This window comes from Miniopterus schreibersii (genome assembly GCF_964146895.1).
Source record: "Miniopterus schreibersii genome assembly, chromosome: 4".
NCBI classification, from domain to species: Eukaryota; Metazoa; Chordata; class Mammalia; order Chiroptera; family Miniopteridae; genus Miniopterus; species Miniopterus schreibersii.
The window spans coordinates 80,781,024-80,799,818 of record NC_138105.1 but is presented as its reverse complement, the minus strand read 5'-3'; the positions used below and the strand labels follow the sequence as shown (position 1 = coordinate 80,799,818).

The 18,795-nt window shown below is 48.9% G+C and overlaps 1 protein-coding gene across 1 annotated transcript in view; it reads right to left on the bottom strand.

Moving 5' to 3' along the window:
* The window catches only part of WNT3A (Wnt family member 3A), a 43,200-nt gene that overhangs the window by 8,263 nt on the left and 16,142 nt on the right, over positions 1–18,795 (bottom strand). The window lies entirely within an intron of this gene.

The window sequence follows — 18,795 nt, the reverse complement described above, 5'->3', positions numbered from 1 at the left end:
GCGTGCTGCTGGATGGAGGGAAATGGGAGCGCCCCTTGGAAGGCGGTTTGACAGCTTCTAAAAAACATACATGTACTGCCTGACCCGGCCATCACCTCCCAGGTATTTACCCTGCAGGAAGCCCGCCTTGACACAAAGACCAGGAAGCAAATGTCAGGGCCGCTTTATTTGTAACAGCCCCAAACTGGCAGCTCCCAAATGTCTGTGGACAGGTGGAAGGATAACAAACCATGGCATAAGATAAATAAGTCCTGGGATATAATATGCAGGGTGGTGGCTGCACTGCACACCTGAAAGTTGCTAAGAGAGATCTTGTGTTATCACCACACACAAAAAACAGTAACTATGTGAGGTGATGGGTGTTAGCTATACCCATTGTTGTGTTGTTTCATGATATGCAAATAGCAAATCATCATGTTGTACACCTGAAACGAATACAATCGGTGTATACGTCAATTAAATCTTCATGAAAAACGGTGGCATTTCCATAAAATGGAATTCTATTTAGCAGTAATTGGAGAAAGAGCATGATGCTTCTCAGAATAATCATGCTGACTGAAAAAAGGCCACCCTGACAGCCCCGGATGCAGCACCCCCTAGGCTTCCGGGTGGGGCTTCCAGCAGCCCGAGGACCCCCCCAGGGTGTGGCTCTGGCCACTCCACCTGCACATCTTCCCCGTCCTTCCCCCAGACTCCAGGCACTGCAAGGACCACAAAGCACACCTCACCCTGTGCTGGCTCCGCGTGCTCAGCCCTGGGGATGCCCAACAGCTGCCCGCCACCTGCCCTGGGGCAGTCTCCAGGCCTCTGTTAACCCAGAGGCTGTTATTGTGTCCCTGCACGCAGCCTCTTGCTTCCACACGTAGGAAACTGAGTCAGGGGAAGTGACATTGGTTCTGCAGAGGGGCAGTGGGGGAGGGCTGGAGCTTGGGAAGAAGAAGCTTGTGAGGCAACAGGATCAGACAGGTGTATGCGGGTGTCCAGGGAAGCTCCCTGGACCTTGCTGGGTAGGGGAGGTCTAGCCTGGCCCTGGTAGACAGAACCTTGAATAGCTGGTCTTGAAAGACAGGTAGGAAGCAAACAGAGAGAAAGCAGGGGGCAGGGGCATTCTGCTGAGCTGGCAGGACCAGAGGGAAGCACAGGACATGTGGGGGGCAGCCTGGCATCCCCCAGCAGGACTTTTCTTGAGGGGATGAATGCATTGCCTCCTGGGTATATGTTAAACATTTAGATGGGCTCTGGGTTCAGGATGAGGGGATTGGGCTGCCCTGGGTCCCCTGCTCACCATTCCACAGGCTGGCATATGGAGCACCTGCTGTTTGCCAAGCTCTGCCGGGGGAACAAACAGCAGGGAGCCAGATGGTCTCCCGGAGCTTACCTGCAACTAGCAGGAATTAAAAAACCTGGCAAAAAACCTCTCAGGGCTTTGGAGCCCAGCAGGCCCAGGCTGAATCCTGGCTTGGCTCTGATGGCTGGTGTGCCTTAGGTATCTCTGTTGCCCTCATGTAGGATTTTGCACCCCACCTTCCTTGGCTCTGGCTCCTGTCTCTCCTCAGGTCCTGGGTGGGCAGGAGGGAGAAGGGAGCAGGAGAGATGTGGGAACAGAACTGACCAGGGCACTGGGTGAGTGCCCTGTTGTGTTCCCCCAAGCTCCTCCTGGGCAGAGGCCCCAGGCAGGCCTAGACACTGCTGAGCTCCCAATGGCTATGGGAGAGTAATGGGGGAGGGGTGCTGCTGGCTCCTCACCCCACCACCTCAATGCCCAGGGGGCTTTTGTTCTGGGAGGGACATGGGTAGGTGGGCTCCATCCTGGGGACTGAGCAGAGGTTTCAGGCTGCTTCCAGGTTTGTAGCCAAGCACGCGTGCCCTAAACCCCATGCAGACTCACACATCCAGCTTCATTCACATCCACACACACACCTGTTACCAAAAAATGCACATTTCTTCAGATGCCAAGAGGAAGTGCCCTCTGCACTGGCCTCCCACTGGCCATCTGACCCCACTTGTACTTTTGCTTTTGGTGACTCCTTCCATAGATTTGCCAACACTTTCTGACAGCCCTGTGCAAGCCCTGTGCATCCTGTGTCCCTCCTGGGCTCTGACCAGAGCAGGCCTGGACTCTCCCTGCTTTTGGGAAACTCTGGGCCACACTGAAACCCCTAGCTGTAAACCCCAGGCCTCCCACTGCTCTGGCCCCAAGGGCCCAGGCCCATCTTGCTCACCAAGCCCTTCGCCAGGAGTCCAGCTCCCAGCATCTCCCACCAGGACCAGAAGGAGCTCCTGGTTGGAACCCCCACCCTCAGACTCCAGCTTCCTCCCCCATCCATATTACCACACACACAAACACATGGGCACACATACACACAAACACACATACATGAAAAACACACACCCATAAACACTCTTTCACACACAGACACACGGATACAGAGACACAGACACATACCCATAGACACTCTCTTACACACACAGAGAGACATACACAAATGCATGCATACACATGTACACATACATGTATACACAGATACATTCATAGACACACACACATAGACATTCACTCTCATATACACATGGCCACACACACATACACACAAGCACAATACATATATGCACACACTCACAGATACCCTCACACATAGACACACATGTACACAAACATGCATGGCCACACATGTGTGTACACATGTAGACACACAACATGCGTTCATACACATATATGAACACACACCCATAGACACTCTCTCACATACTCACAGATGCACACACACATACATGCACACACATACACACACATACACAGGCCACTGGTGCAGTGCTTTGTCCAATGGCCATCTGGTTCTGCCTGGCCCCTTCTTGAGTTCTTGACACTGTCTTTGCTTGACTGAACACAGGCCAACTCCTGCTGTGTGCTGCCCTCCCAGTCCTGCTGGCCACTACCTGGCCTTCAGCCACATTCAGCTACTGTCCCTCCTTTAGGTTTTTTCCAGCTGTTCTAATGCTCATACAGCACCTGCCTTATACCACTCCCCCATTCTTTGGGGCACAGGACAGGATCCTGCGGCCATGAGGTCTGGGCATGATCTAAGCTTGGCTCCTCAGGCTCCCAGGAACCATGGGAGCTCCCTCCTTCACCCGCTCGGCCTGGAAGCCCCCTGAGGCAGGGACTGTGTCCTGTTCACCTGTTGTTTCCAATCAAGAGCACCAGGTGGTCACACAGATGGTTGTTGAGTGAGGACCTGGTCTGAGGAGAGGGCAGGTGCCCTGGGCAGGGCAGGGAGCTGAGCATGATCTGAGCCCATCTGGGCAGGCTTAGCCTGGGGGGTCTGGCTCTCTGACCCTCCCCACTCAGCTTGTCCTTGAACAGATCCAGGATAGCTCCCCTCATCCTCCCCTTTCTCAAATACCAGCCAGGCAGCTGCCTCCCCAAGACTCATGAAGCCCCTGCCCTGTGTTCCTTTCGCAACACAGGGAATCAGTTCACAGGCAGGCCGGCAGCAGCCTTCTACTGGCCAAAGGCATTTGCGTGAATGAACACCAGTGTGTGCTAAGCACAGACCCCTTCCCCTCCTGTATCTACACGCAGCAGAGCTCCCACCCTTGTTTCATGTTCTCAAGGACTCAGGCTGCCTCCTCCCCACTTCTCAGGCCTTCAGCTCTCAACTCTTCGCTTCCTCTCCTCTCCAGGACCCAGCCTGATGCCTCCTCTCCCATCGGTGCAGCCTGGGTGAGGGGCTGTTGTTAGGATGGCCTGCAGGGTCCTTGGGGGCCGGCTTTCTTGGCCATCCGTCCCAGGGCAGCTCAGGGCACAAGGCTGAGCCGGTATGTCCTGGGCACTCCTGGGCACACAGCCGGTGCCTTTGTCCATTGCCCTTTCTCGTTCTCAGCTGGTTGAGGGCCATGATTGCCTTTCTCAAGGGTCTCCAAGGTCTGAATGTCCTCCCCAACCCCAGCAGAGCCTGCCTTCCAGCTCAGGGGGCTCAGGGCAGGCTCCTACAGGAGGACCCTGGCTCTGCCTCTGCCTCTTCCCTCTAAGTCAGCCCCTCCCCAAAACTCTCTTCTGGAGATAAGGGGAGAGCAAGCAGGGGCCTTGCCCCACAGCTCTCAACAAGAGCTTGGAGATCCCTGCTTATTGACCTCAGGCAAACAGCCCAGGGTTTCCAGACACACTTGAGGGAAAGGGTGTGTGGGGTGGGGGTGGGGTTTTTTGGGGGCTTCCCCTTGAACTTGGAGGAAAAATAACTCAGTTTTGCCCAGCTCTGTCACCAGCTAGCTGTGCCATCCTGCACACATCCCCCTCACCCCTCACCACGGGCCTCAATTTCTCCTCCCAGACAAGAGAACCTCTCCTCAGATAAAGTGCTAATGGTGGAAGATGCTATGGAGTAGCCTTCAATTCGCTCATGGAGAAAAGAAGCCTCTGCTTTATGTTTCAGAAAAATGTGACCTGGTTTGTTCAGGCAAAGGAAGTCCATTTTAAAACTGATGACACAGGCCTGAGCAGTTAGTTCCCCAAGATACTGATCCAGCACCAAGAAAAAACGGCGACTCTGCACTGGAGAAACCAGGCAGGCCCATCTCACCGGAGGGACAGAAGTGGGCATCTCCTGCAATGGGACAGACGCCAAGCACCATGCACCTCCGCAGGAGGTGCCCTGAGGACACCCCATTACTTTCAAGGCATTCTTGCCAAAGATGCATAACGTTTATCTAATGGTGGGAAACCAGAGACCTGAGCAGGCTCCTTCCAGTCTCGAGGGCACGAAGGACGAGGGCCAGCATAAGATCCTGGACAAGAAAGGAACATTGGTGAAAAAGAACAGATGAAACCTGGGTAAAGTCTGGAGTTCAGTAAATGGTGATGGAACATAGTTTTGACAGATGCAGCTGAGTTTGTGCGACATCAGCCCTGGGAGAGGCCTGGGAGTGGTTTTGGACTTACTCCTGCAACGTCTCTATAAGTCGACACTTATTTCCAGAGAAAAAGTTAAAGTGCACCCTAAGGTTATGTGGCAGGAAACCCCCAGACGCCCATGTGGGTTTAACCCAGGGGCAATGGGAGGCTTCTGGGGGTTCATAACCCTCCTGAAACCGTGAGCAGGAATGACAGTGCATGTCTGAAAACTCTTGCCAGTGTCTGGATAGAGAACCCATTGCCTTGATCAGGTTTCTAAATGGTAGGGGGTCTAAATAGTAGGGTCATGACCCACTGGATGGAGTGCCCTCAGTTTACAGAGGAGGGGGATAGGGCTTCCCTGAGGTCATGGGTGTGGAGAGTCTAGAGCCCAGAGACTGCCCCAGTCACAGCAAAGTTCTTATCCATGGACAGCAGCTTCTGCAGAGGTTCCTGTTTCTGTTTATACAACATAGCAGCTCCTGAGGGAGGGATGGGGAGCCATCCTGCCCTGGTAAGGCACTTCCTTCACCAGCAAAATGCCTTCTTTCCAATGGGCTGTGCGAGGTCAAGAGAGGAGGAGACATAGGCTACTGAGGGATGGGGGGTGCTGAAGGACCAATGCTGCCAGTTTCTCTGGGGAGAAGCCTGGATAAATTTCTTAAGCTACCTCAGGCCTGCTCTTTTCAGGCCAGTGCTCATTCCCACACTGTGATCAGGCTGGGGAAATGAAGAGAGGAAATTGCATGGCAAAGCCGTTCTGTAAGACAAGCATCTTCCACCAGGAAAACCATCTTCCCAACTTAATGTTGTCTCATTAGCAATTATTTATTGAGTTCATACAAAATACCAATGATTTATACTTCCTTCCATCCATCTACCATCCACCCACTATCTATCCACCTTCTGCCTTCCATCAATCCTTTCATCCATCCAGGACCTGAGAGTCTATAATGAGCCATACATTAAACTCAGAAGTAGGAACATGAAATGAGAAAGATGCAAGGTGCCCATTCCAAAGGGCCAACGTAAGAAATCTGAAAGAAAGTGGATTGCTGCTCCAGATGATGAACTTTATAACAACCCAGGCTTTTGAAAGTTGAAAGAGCTTCCTGTCCCAGTGGGAATTAAGCAGAAGCTGGATGACCAAGCCACTGTCAGGTGCAGAGAATCTTTGGCCTGGGAAGGAGGAGGGTGAACCGGAGGAATCCTTCTGCACCTTTAGTAGTAGGCTCTGCTGCTGCCATCAGGTTCTTTGCTTTGGGCTATGTGGAGTCATCTGCCTTTGGGAACTGATAGTTCATGAGGCAGAGTAGGGGGAATAAGGCAACATGAGAAGAAGGCTTGGCAACATGAGCTTTGGGCAGGCCTGATGGATGGATGGATGGATGGATGGATGGATGGATGGATGGATGGATGGATGGATGGACGGATGGATGGAAGGGTAAATGGATAGATGGTTAGTGGATGGTGCATAGAGGATAGATGGGTGGGTGAATGGGTAGATGGGTGGGTGGATAGATGGATAGATGATGGATGGTGGGTGCATGGATGGATGGATAGGTGACAGATGGATAAGTAAAAGATGGATGGTGGATGGTGGATGGATGGGGAGAGTCTGGTGCGGATGAGGGAGTCCTGTGTGGAAAGAACTGGACATCTGGAGGAGGGCAGGAAGAGCTGCCCGGTGGAGCCCATCACAGCTAATGCCAGTGCAGCTCTGGGTGCGGGAAGCCACGCGTCGCCCCTGAGATGGGCTTTGGCAGTTACTTCGCCTCCCAGAACTTAGAACTAAAAGGATCTTAACAATTCCTTTGTTTCCAAGGGCTTGTCAAATACCAGAGATCATTTGTGGACTGGAAGAGGACTGCCAAGTGTTGTTACTTTTTCATGAGAGGGCAAAACATAAAAAATGACTATCATAATTTCAGAAAAGGACTTTTTAACATCCAAAAGGTTATATTTCTAAAGTCTTATATGTTGAAGAAAGTTCCAAAAAATTATTCCAAGGATCTTGTCTTTCATATTTCACCAGGAAGCTGGTCAGTTGGCAACTATTCATTAAATACCAACTGTGTTCATGGTGGAAAACAAGGCCCCAGCCTCTGTCTCCAAGCTGACCTTCCTTCGGGGAGGTCACCCAGGAGGCCATTTCAGTCAGACTGATAGGAAGGCACAGCCTGGAGGCCACCCAGTCCCAGACCATGAATCCTTTATCACTAATGAGAGAACTGGCCCAGGCAGGAAGAGGGGTGCTCTGCTTAACTCCAGCAACGTTTGGAGGCTCAGAGCAGGTCAGCCACTAGCCCCAGGCTGCATAGCAGGGAATATAGGCCCCAGATAGAAGGTCCTGGGAGAGGCTTCTGCCCCCCCCCCCCAAAAAAAAGGGATCCGGAGACTCCACCAGACTGTTTCCATGGTTGCAGCCTTAAGGAGGCGAGGACTCCACTTACCCTGCAGGGCCCACACCCCACTATCAGAGTAGGGTGAGGGGATGCCTGCCTGTCCTCTCCTGGGAGGGGAAGGCTGTAGGGCACTAATACTGGATGAGGAGGAGAGGTTCCTGGGACAAGCCTGATGGTCTCAGGAGACACTGTTGTGGCCTTTCTGAGGGACAAGGGTGGCTCTAGGCCGTGGAGGTTCCTGGAAGGGGACTGTGGTTCAAACCTGATTTCTGAACAGTAAGCTGAACTCCTGGGATGTTCTGTCTGTGGGGTTTACTAGGTGGTCTCTTTGGGAAGCTCTGCAAAGACAAGCCCTATGTCGCTGCAGGCCCACCAGTGGGTCTGGGGCCACAGTTCTTGGGGACATCTATATCTATAAAAGGTCCCAGGTGATTCCCCTGCATCCCCAGCTGTAGCGCGTTAATGCTGGATGAGGAGGGGCTCTTGGGATGGGCCCCCAGGCTCCATTATGGCCTCAGATTTGTGTGGCTCAGCAGGTGTGCGGGAGGGGAGTGGCTCACATGAGGGTCTCAGACACAATTCCCCTGCCCTAGGTTCCCACGGTGGGCTGTGTGTCTCTGGCCTGGTCTGTATGTGAAGCCAGGCCCTTGGTTGCTGACCTCTGGGACTCAGAGGCCTGGCTATTGTCACCTGGTGGCCAGGCGGGTACTCAGCTAAAGGCAGGGTGGGGTGTGACCTCCCTAGAAGCTTCAGGACCTGCTTGTTAGAGTCTCTTCTTGGCTGACCTCCTCCCCCACCTGGGTGCAGCTCTCCCCACCACATCTCTCCTCAGGTCAGTGCTGACCTTCAGGCCTCCATGGGGGCCTCCGTGGGGGCCTCTATGGGTCACTTTGCCCCTGCCTCCTATAGGGAATCACTGGTGCCTCACAGAGAGAACTGGAGTGCCCTCAGCCATGCTGTATCCCAGCCTCCTTCTTTGGGCCTCCCAGCCTCCTCAGGTGGCCTGGGGCCTTACAAGGTTCTGCCCTCTTGGCAGGTGGAGTCTCAGGGCACTCCTAGAGTGATCAGTGGGTTGGCACCTCTCCCCCAATCAATGCCCCAAGACTGGGGCCCTGCTGGCCAGCACATCCCCTTCCACAATGCCTACATTCCCTGGTCCCAGAGTGAGGTGGGCAGTGGAGGTGGTGGTGGGGGGTCGCGACAGCATCTGGTAATATTGCATCCTGAAGCCACCTGAGAGTGGAATTTCGCTGGCACCCCACCGTGGCCAAGGCAGTGGCCCCTGACACCGCCCCTTCAGCAGCATGGCCAGTGTCCTCTGATTACCTGCTGGGGCTAATGAATTTGGCTTTGTGAGCCACTGTCACGCCGAGTTAGGCACACAATGGCCTGTGATATTTTATATGAATTTCCCCCTCGTCGGCGATTAGCCCATGGCAAGCTGGTCATAGCAACCGGGAGGTATGTGCGGGGAGCGCTGTTCACACGCCGAACATGGCCCTTGGGCGTGTGAATCCAGCAGCATTTTCACTTTTCTCTGTGTTTAATCTTGTTGTCCTGGCGGGCACATTGTGCTCTGAGCCGGGCACAGCGGGTGTTGCAGGGTTTCTCTGGCGCCTTCACCCTCTCCCACTGGGAAGAGTTAATGATATATGGGGAAGCCCCCACCACCAGCACAGAAACACTTTCTGATGAGGGTCAAAGGTCGCAACCTGGATTGGGGATGCTGATCCCCTCGAGGGCCTCCTATTCAGGCCCCTCTTGAGCACTGAGCCCAGCTCGTGCCTGCACCCAGCCCTCCCAGGGAGGCAGCAGACCACCTCTTGGAGCATGTCCAGGAAAAGGGCTCTGCCAGGGAGGGGACAGGCATTCTGTCCCCCTTCTGCTCCTCCCCAACCCAGCCTCCTAATGAGAGCAGGAAAGATTGGGGGACCCAGCACACACCTGCTGAGAATTTGATTGACCCTCCCAGACCTTGTCTGAGAGGCTTAGGGGTCCTGGGGAACTGATCAGTACTCTGAAGTGATGGGGTTCCTGGTCCTGCTCCCACCAAGGGCACAGAATGCATGAAGAGACACAGCCCAATGCCCAGGGTCATTGGAGGATTCAGCTGGGGGCCACTCCCCACAGTGGATGATTCACCCTCATGGCCCCTTCCATTGCTCTCAGGTGAAATGCTCCACCTGGCTGGGAGCCCAGCTCCCTGCAAAGCCATGTGGCACAGGAGAGTCCCCCTCACGCTTGGACCCTAGGCCAGCCACATGCCACTGTGCTCCCTAAGGGCATGGCCTGGTTGGCCCTCCTTTAGGGTGTCTGATGAGGCTCTGAGCTCTGAGGCCTGCCTTCCCTGTCTTGTGGCCTCCCCACTCCTTCACTTCATAGGATCAAGAGGGGTGTTGGCCAGCCTCGGGGAAAGCAGGCCCTCCAGGTGCCCAGAGCCCTGCTAGGGGTGGGGAACAGATAAGCAGCAATCCTGTGCCAGCCTCCATGCACTCAAAAATTCTTCAAATGCTTTCTGCCCTAAGATGCGAATTAAACGGTCCTACTGCCTTCGAAGCAGGAGGGGGCACTTGTCCTGAGTCAGGGCTCACTTTTGTCACCCAACCCCACCTTCCCGGCCAGCACTTTCTGTGGGTCCAGCCCAGGCAGGCAGGTGGTGGGGAGTGTGTGTGTGTGTGTGTGTGTGTGTGTGTGTGTGTGTGCTGAAAGCAGGAGCTTTGAGCATACGTTCTTCCCTCATATCCTCGCATCCCCTGCACACACTCACACATGCTCAAACATGCATGCACACATGCCCACACAGGGCTGGGCCCCTCTCCTCAGCTGGCCCGGTGGTGTTAAGCTCTGTTCAATGGTGCCGCCTCAGTGGAGGGGCCAGGCACCCCGCAGACCCTGCCACAAAGCCTGGGTGACCTCTGACACGATTAGGGTTGCCCTAACCCTAATCCAATCAGATTGATTACAGTCAGGGGGCAAGTGAGGGCCTCCATAGAGGCCTCCAGGAGCTGGCCTCTCTCTGGGGCACCTGGCCAGCTCCTTCCTCTGGGCCACTCACCACAATGATTAGGCCATTTCTCAGCTCCATGGCAGGTGAGGGAGAACAGGGCTTCCTCTGTCCCATGTAGACCAAGTGGTGAGGGGTGGGGGCTGAAGCCATTGAAATCTAGCAGAAAAGGGAGGAGATGGGGTGTGTGAGGGAGGTGGGGATGGAAAGACTGGAGAAGGGGAGCCAGAGGGAGCAAGGAACAGAGACAGGAGCTTGTATGTAGGAGGGGTGGATGCGGGGAAGTGAATATGGAAAGTGGACATGGAGAGTACACGTGGTATAGTAGATGTGGGGGGAGTGCACATGGTATAGTAGACATGGGGGGAGTGCATGTGGTATAGTGGACATGGGGGAAGTGCATGTGGTATAGTGGACATGGGGGAGTGCACCTGGTATAGTAGACGTGGGGGGAGTGCACATGGTATAGTAGACATGGGGGAAGTGCATGTGGTATAGTGGACATGGGGTGAGTGCACGTGGTATAGTGGACATGGGGGAGTGCACGTGGTATAGTAGACATGGGGGGAGTGCACATGGTGTAGTGGACATGGGGGGAGTGCACGTGGTATAGTAGACATGGTATAGTGGACATGGGGGAGTGCACGTGGTATAGTGGACATGGGGGAGTGCACGTGGTATAGTGGACATGGGGGAGTGCACGTGGTATAGTGGACATGGGGGAGTGCACACGATATAGTGGACATGGGGGAGTGCACACGATATAGTGGACATGGGGGGAGTGGACATGGGAGAGTGAACGTGAGGAATAAGATGTGGGGGAGTGGTTTTGGGGTATAGACATGGGAAGGGTGGATGTTGGGGGAATGGACATGGGGGAGTGGATGTGGGGGAGTTGATATGAGGGCGTGGGGGTGTGAATGTGAGAGATGATGGGACATGAAACATAGAAGGGAGTGAATGAGGCATCAGGCAGACAGACCTCAGGGCTTCAACGGCCTTGCTGACCCAGATGCTTGTGGGCCTGAGCTTAGCTGGAAAATTGCAGTTTGGAGCTGAGAATGATGAGACTCAATGTACTAATGTGTGAAGAAAAGACAGAGCCTGCATCCAGTGAAGGTGATGCTGTGCCCCTGCGAACAACGCTTACCCCAGGGGCCTCCAGGAGGTGTGTATGTCCCCAGGGTGCATGAAAAGGAGCCAGAGCCCTTAGATGGCATGGGTGGTTCCAAGGCATCCTTGCTTAGGCTCTTGCCTCCCCTTCCAAGGCCACCTTCTCCCTCTCTTTCTAGGAGGAGACTTTTGGTCTTCCTGGCATGTGGCCCATGTGGCGTTGGCTATGACAACTGGGCCACAAAATCCCATGAAATCAGGCGCTTCTAATTCTTCATTTTCCACAGAATGAAAGAGAATCCAACTGAGTCATGAACTGACAGATTTTTAAAACTTTTTGATGATAGATTGCTATGTGAGTTTTGGCACATGTAACTCAAAAAAGTGTTTTAAAAGACACATTGTATAGATATAAAAGCTCTCCCACATTACCTGTTCATGTGAACTGGTATCCTCACACCCAGATCTATAAGACTAGCTAACATTACACCCAGTGGTGAAAGACTGAAATCTATTCCTCAAAGACTGGGAGAAAATCAGGAGGAACACTGCCCACTGCTCTTCAACATTTTTCTGGACACTCCAGCTAGGGCAACCGAGCAGGAAAAAGAAACAATGTCCAGATGGGAAGGAAGAAGGAAGACAGTCTCTATTAACAAATAACATGAAAATCCTAAGGAATGCACAAAAACTATCAGAACTGATAAGCTTTCAGCAAGGTTACAGAGTATAAGATCAATATTAAAAATTGACTGTGTTTTTTTATACCAGCAATGAACAGTTTAAAAATAAGAAAACAATTCCACCTACCATAGAATCAAAAAGAATAAAATACTTAGAAATAAATTTAACAAAAGAAATGTAAGACTTGTACATTGAAAACAATAAAATGTCATCGAAAGAAATTACAGAAGACTGAAGTACATGGAAAGACATCCCATATTTATGGACCAAGAGACAATATTGTTAAATGGCCATACTCCCAAAATTGATCTGCAGATTCAACACAATCTTTAAAAATCCAGGCTTTTTGCAGAAATTGATAAGCTGATCCTAAAATTCATATAGGATGGTAAGGGGCCCCAAATAGTCAAAACAAGCCTGGAAAAGCAGAATAAAGTTGGGAGACTCACACTTCCAGATTTCAAAGCTTACTGCAGATAATCAAGATGGCATGGCATGGGCATCAATGGGACAGACATGTGGACTGATGGAATAGAATAGAGCGCAGAAATAAACCCACACTTCCCTCCCTGGCTTCCAGGTGGGGCCCAACCCCATCAGAGACAGCCTTCCTCCACCACCAGGTAGGAGAGGCTTCTGCCTTCTTCCCCAGATCCTGCTGTTTCCTTCTGGGGGAGTGGGAACCCTAGGAACCCCCACTGGGAATCTGGAGCCAGGAACCCATATGGCTCTGGGACCCTTTCTGGGGCCCCTGGCCATGGTGCAAGTGCTGAACATGCCTCCCTGCTCCACAACACCACAGACCAAGGCACAGTGTGGGACCCACAAAGGCAGCAACTGCACCACATACATGCTTGCTCATATGTGCACACACACATTCATGCACATGCATGCATGCACACATACTATGCAATGCACACTTGCACACATGTGCACATTTGTGTGCACACACCATATAAATGGACACACCACACATATATATATACACACAGTAAAACACACATGGACACACACACCACATGCACACCACAAACACTACGCACATATGCTCAAACATGGGCACATATGCAACCATGCACACCCATGCACATGCATACAAATTCATAAACACATGTATGCACATACGCACCACACTCACACATGTACACACACATGCAGGCACACACATACACTCATACACACATGTTCCCACATGCCTGATGTGCCACGTTGCCCTACGGACCTAACTCCTCCCATGCACAGCAGTGGCCATCCCCATGGGGAGCTGCTATATAATTACCCTTACAGTAGTTCTGTGAAGTTGGCTGAGTAGCAATTATTTTTTCATTTTGTAGATGGTGATGCTGACTCTCCAGGAAGTGAGCAGACTTGCTGGTCAAGGTCACACAGTATGACCCTCAAAGCTCCAGAGAACATGGGCTCATCTTGGGAAGATGGTCATGACCACCTGACACTGGGGAGTCCTGGGCCCTTGAACAAATACTGTCAGGCCCCACCAGCCCTCAGTGCAGCACTCAGCTGCACTCTCAGGACCCCTCCTCAGTGAGCCCCCGCTGCACGCATGCCAGCAGTCCCAGGACGTGGTGCATCTTCCTCCCAGACATCTCTTGTTCTTTTCCCTTGTTCTGCATTCTGAGGGCAGCTGCACCAGTGCACATCCCATCCTTCATGCACATCTCTCAAGTTGACTTTGACATGCTAGCAAGGGGTGGGGTTTGTGTCCCCTACCCTAGACCCTGGCTGGGCCTTTGACACTGCCTCAACCAATAAATGTGATGATGATGATGCATGGCCCCGAGAGTAGGTCTCAAAAGGTAACACGGAATGACATCAGTAAAATGGCAGAGTAGGAAGTGCCAAGGGCCTGTCCCTCCACAGAAACATAAAAAAAATCAAGCAAAAGCTGTCAGAATCAACATCATCAGATCCCTGGAATGGAGCCCAAGGTTTTCAGCAACCAAGCAAAGTCTGAATCAAGAAAAAGGTGACTGACAAGGTCAGAGAGCTCTGTGGTGTTTTCACTTGGCCACAGCCCACCAGTCTGTGGCACAGTGAAGTCTTGAGATGGCAGCTTTGTTGTTTCCATGTGGGTAGATGGTTCTGGAGGGAGTGTAGTGGACATTGTTCCAAAGGACTTTGTCTGTTTTGACCTGTTTGTGGTTCCCTGAAGGACTGATACCTAAATCAGAACTCTCTCAATGGAGGGTATTTCTTGAAAACATTGAAAATCAAATAAACAAGCCACTGCCACCTGGGGAAAAAGATTACAGTTGGCTGCCTGGGAGGAAAATCTGGGGGAAGAGCTACTTTGGTGAATAAAGGCTTTGAAAAGCTCCTGTGTATCCTGAGAAAGCTAAAGCCACATGCATACCAAAGGCAGGATGCATGCTCAGGAAATATCTTAAGCTTTCATCTCCAGCTGATCTCCAGGCTCAGTGGCAGGAAGCAAAACTAAGGCAGAATTGTGAGCAGAGTAGCTAACATGGAAAGAGTGCACAGCACAGCCAATCTGCAAAGACTAGAAGAGTATTTTTTCCTTTTATTTGCATATGTTTTGCTCCAGGATATCAAGGAAATTTCTGCCAAACCACTAGCTGACCACAAGCTAAAGAAACAGATACTTCAGAGACCACACATGACAAAGAATACAGTAGTTAAAATAGTTTTAAAAAGATACTTGCCCTGGTTGGGTGGCTCAGTTGGTTTGGGCCTTGTTCCATACACCAAAAGGTTGTGGGTTCGATTCCCAGTCAGGGCACACACTTAGGTTGTGGGCTCAATCCCAGATTGGGACACATATGGCAGGCAACTCATCAATGTTTCTATCTCCCCCCTTCCTCTCTCTAAAATTAATAAAAACATATCCTTGGGTAAACATTTTTTAAAAAATCACTAAACAAATAAGCAGCTTTGGCCAGTATTGCTCGGTGGTTAGAGCGTCTGCCAGCACACCGAAGGGTCATGGTTTGATTCCTGGTCAAGGGTACCTGGGTTTCGAGTTAGCTCCCTACCCAGGTCGGGGCACGTGAGGGAGGTAACCAGTTGATATGTCTCTCTCACATCTATGTTTCTCTCTCTCTCCTCCTTCTTTCTCTTCCACTTTCTCTGAAAAGGAAAAAATATTCTCTGGTGAGGATTAACAACAACAACAAGAAGCAACTACAACTCACAGAAAGCACAACAAAGCCAGAGGAGGGAAAATAATCCAGTTTCCAGAATTACCATATTATAATATTCAAAAGGTACAGATATCAACTAAAATTTATGAGGCATGCAAAAAAAACCCCCAAAACAACAAAAAAAGAACAAAATAAAAATCTAGATAAAATGGAGAAATTTCTAGAAAATACAAACTACTAAAACTAACTCAAGAATAAATAGAAAATCTGAATAGATCTATAACAAGTTAAGAGACTGAATCAGTAATTTAACACCTCTCAACAACAACAACAAAAAAGCTTGGGGGATTATACCTAACATTTAAAGAAGAATCAACACAAATCATTCTTAAACTCTTCCAGAAAACAAGTGGAGGGAACATTTTCAGACACATTCTATGAGGCCAGCATTACTCTGACACCAAAACTAGACAAATACAAGAAAAACTACAGACCAATATCCCTTGTGAATGCTGATGCATAAATCTTCAACAAAATCCTTGCAAAGAAAATCATCCAGCCAAGGAGGACTTATCCCAAGAATGCAAGGGTGGTTCAATGTAGAAACATCAACCAGCACTAATATACAACATCAATAGGATGAAGGCAACACCATATGATCATTTTAATTGAAGAAAAAGATTTTGATATAATCCGACACCCTTTCATGATAAAACACTCAACAGATTAGGAATCAAAGGGAATTTCCTTAACCCAATAAAGGACATAAGTGACAAACCACAGCTAACATGATACTCAAAGTTGAATGACTGAAAAATTTCTCCCTAAGATCAGGACGAAGACAAGGATGGCCACTCTCACCACTTTTATTTAACAGAGTTCTGGAAGTGCTAGCCACAGCAGTTAGGCAATAAAAAGAAATAAAAGGCATGTAAATTGGAATGGAAGAATTAAAAGTGTCTCTATTCACAGATGACAATATCTCATATGTATAAAATCCTGAAGAATCCACAAAAATTCTCAGAGCTAATGAACAAATTAAGCAAAGTTGTAGGATATAGGATCAAAACACAAAAATTAATCATATTTCTACATATAAGCAATGAATGATTTGAAACAGAAATTAAGAAAACAATTCCATTTACCATAGTATCAAATAAAATAATATACTTATGAATGCATTAACCAAGAGTTGGTCACTGACAACTACAAAACATTGCTGAAAGAAGTTAAGAAAAAACTAAATAAATGGAAGACACCCCATGTTCATGGATAGGAAGACTTAATGTTGTTGTTTTTTAATCTTCATTTGAGGATATGTTTACTGATTTTAGAGAAAGGGAGGGTGGGGGGAGAGAGAGAGAAAAACATTGATGTGAGAGAGAAACATTGATCGGTTGCCTCCAGTATGTGCTCCAGCTGGAGATCAAACCCGCAACCTAGTATGTGCCCTCGCTGGGAATTGAACCTGCAACCTTTTGGTGTATGGGATGATGCTCCAACCAACTGAGATGGCATACTTTCCAAAGTGATCTACAGATTCAATAAAATCCCAATAGCAATTTTTGCAGAAATGGAAAAGCTAATCCTAAAATTCATATGGAATTGGAACGTATCCCAAATAGTCAAAACAATCTTGTAAAAGAAAAACAAAGTTGGATAACTTACACTTCCCAACTTTAAAACATACTACAAATCTACAGCAATCAAAATCATGTGGCATTGACAGAAGGATAGACATATATATCAATGGAATGGAATTGAGAGTCCGGAAATAAATCCACACGTCTATTGCCTATTGATTTTTAACAAGAGTGCCAGACCACTCAGTGAGAAAAACAGTCTGTTCAACAGATGGTGCTGGAATAACTGGATTACCACATACAAAAGAATGAAGTTGGACCCCAACCTCACACCATATACAAAAATTAACAACACAGATCAAAGATTAAGTGTAAGAGATAAAACTATGAAACTCTTAGAAGAAAACATAGGTGTAAATCTTTGTTACCTTAGACTAAGCAATGCTTACTTTGATATGACATCTAAATAGATAAATTAGACTTCACCAAAATTTAAAAATTTTGTGCATCAAAGGACACTGTCACAAAAGTGAAAAGATAACCTACAAATGGGAGAAAATATTTGCAAATTGTATATCTGATACGTGTTTAGTGTCTAGAATATATGAAGAACTCTAACAATTAAAGAATAAAAACACAAACAACCAAATTAAAAACTGAGCAAAGAACTTGAATAGGCATTTCTCTAAAGAAGACATACAATGTCCAATAATCCCATAAAAAGATGCTCAGCATCATTAGCCATCAGGGAATTGCACATAAAAACCACAATGAGATACCATTTTGTGTCCACCGAGATGGTTAAACTAAAAAGACAGAAAATAACAAGTGTTGACAAGGATTTGGAAAACACTGGAACCCTTATGCACTGCTGGTGGGAATATAAAATGGTGCAGTTTCTGTGAAAAACAGTTTGGTGGTTCCTCAAAAACTTAAACAGAGTTATTCTGAGACTGAGAAATTCTACTCATCCACTCCGAAGGCTTTGAAAACAGATATTCAGAGATAGTTGTACAAAAATGTTCATAGCAGCACTATTTACAGTGGCCAAGGGTGGAAAAACCCCAAATGTCCATTAATGATGAATGGATAATAAATGTGGCATATCCATACAGTGAAATATTATTCAGCCATAAAAGGAATAAAGTGCTATTACATGCTACAGTGTGGATGAATCTTGAAAACATTTTGATAAGTGAAAGGAGTCTCTCTGTCTCTCACTCTCCACCTTCCTCTCTACCCACTTGCCCATGGGGCCCAGCCACCATATGGTAAGGGAGCCCAGGCTACATGTAGAGGCCACTTGTGGGTATTCCCACTGATTGCCAGATATGAGAGAGAACAGGGACTGGCTGAGGGGCATAGACCAACCTTACCCATGGGTGCTGCACTCTGATTTGTTGGGACACAAGACACATCATAGTTCATACCAGTGATTTTCAACCTTGTTCATCTCATGACATATAAACTAATTACTAAAATTCTGTGGCACACCAAAAAATATATTATATATATTTTAATATCTGACAAAAAAATTGTTATAATTTTGATTCATTCACACTGGACAACTATTGTTGTGTTGGCTGTTGTCATTTTTTTATCTGACAATCTAAAGGAAAAGAGGTCAGTGCCCTGACTAAATAGTCAGGTGTTGCATGTTTTAAAAATTCTTGTGGCACACTGGTGTGCCTCTTGTGGCACATTGGTTGAAAATCACTGGTTTAAAGAAATTAATCACTGGTTTAAAGACATTTTGAGAAAATTTGCTCTTCACCAAAAGTTAACCAACATGCAGCCCTCCTCTTCCTCCTCTTTCCAAAATAACTGCTGACTCCAGGACCCTGGAGAGCTTCTCCCATTATGCCTCTTGGCCCCCAACTCTCTCCCTTCCTGTTTTGTTTTGTTTTGTTTTTTGTAATTTCTCTCTAAGACCTGCCTGCAGTGTTGCCCTGGAACTGTGCAATTTCCTTTCGGGGAAGGGAAGCAGGAGAAATCT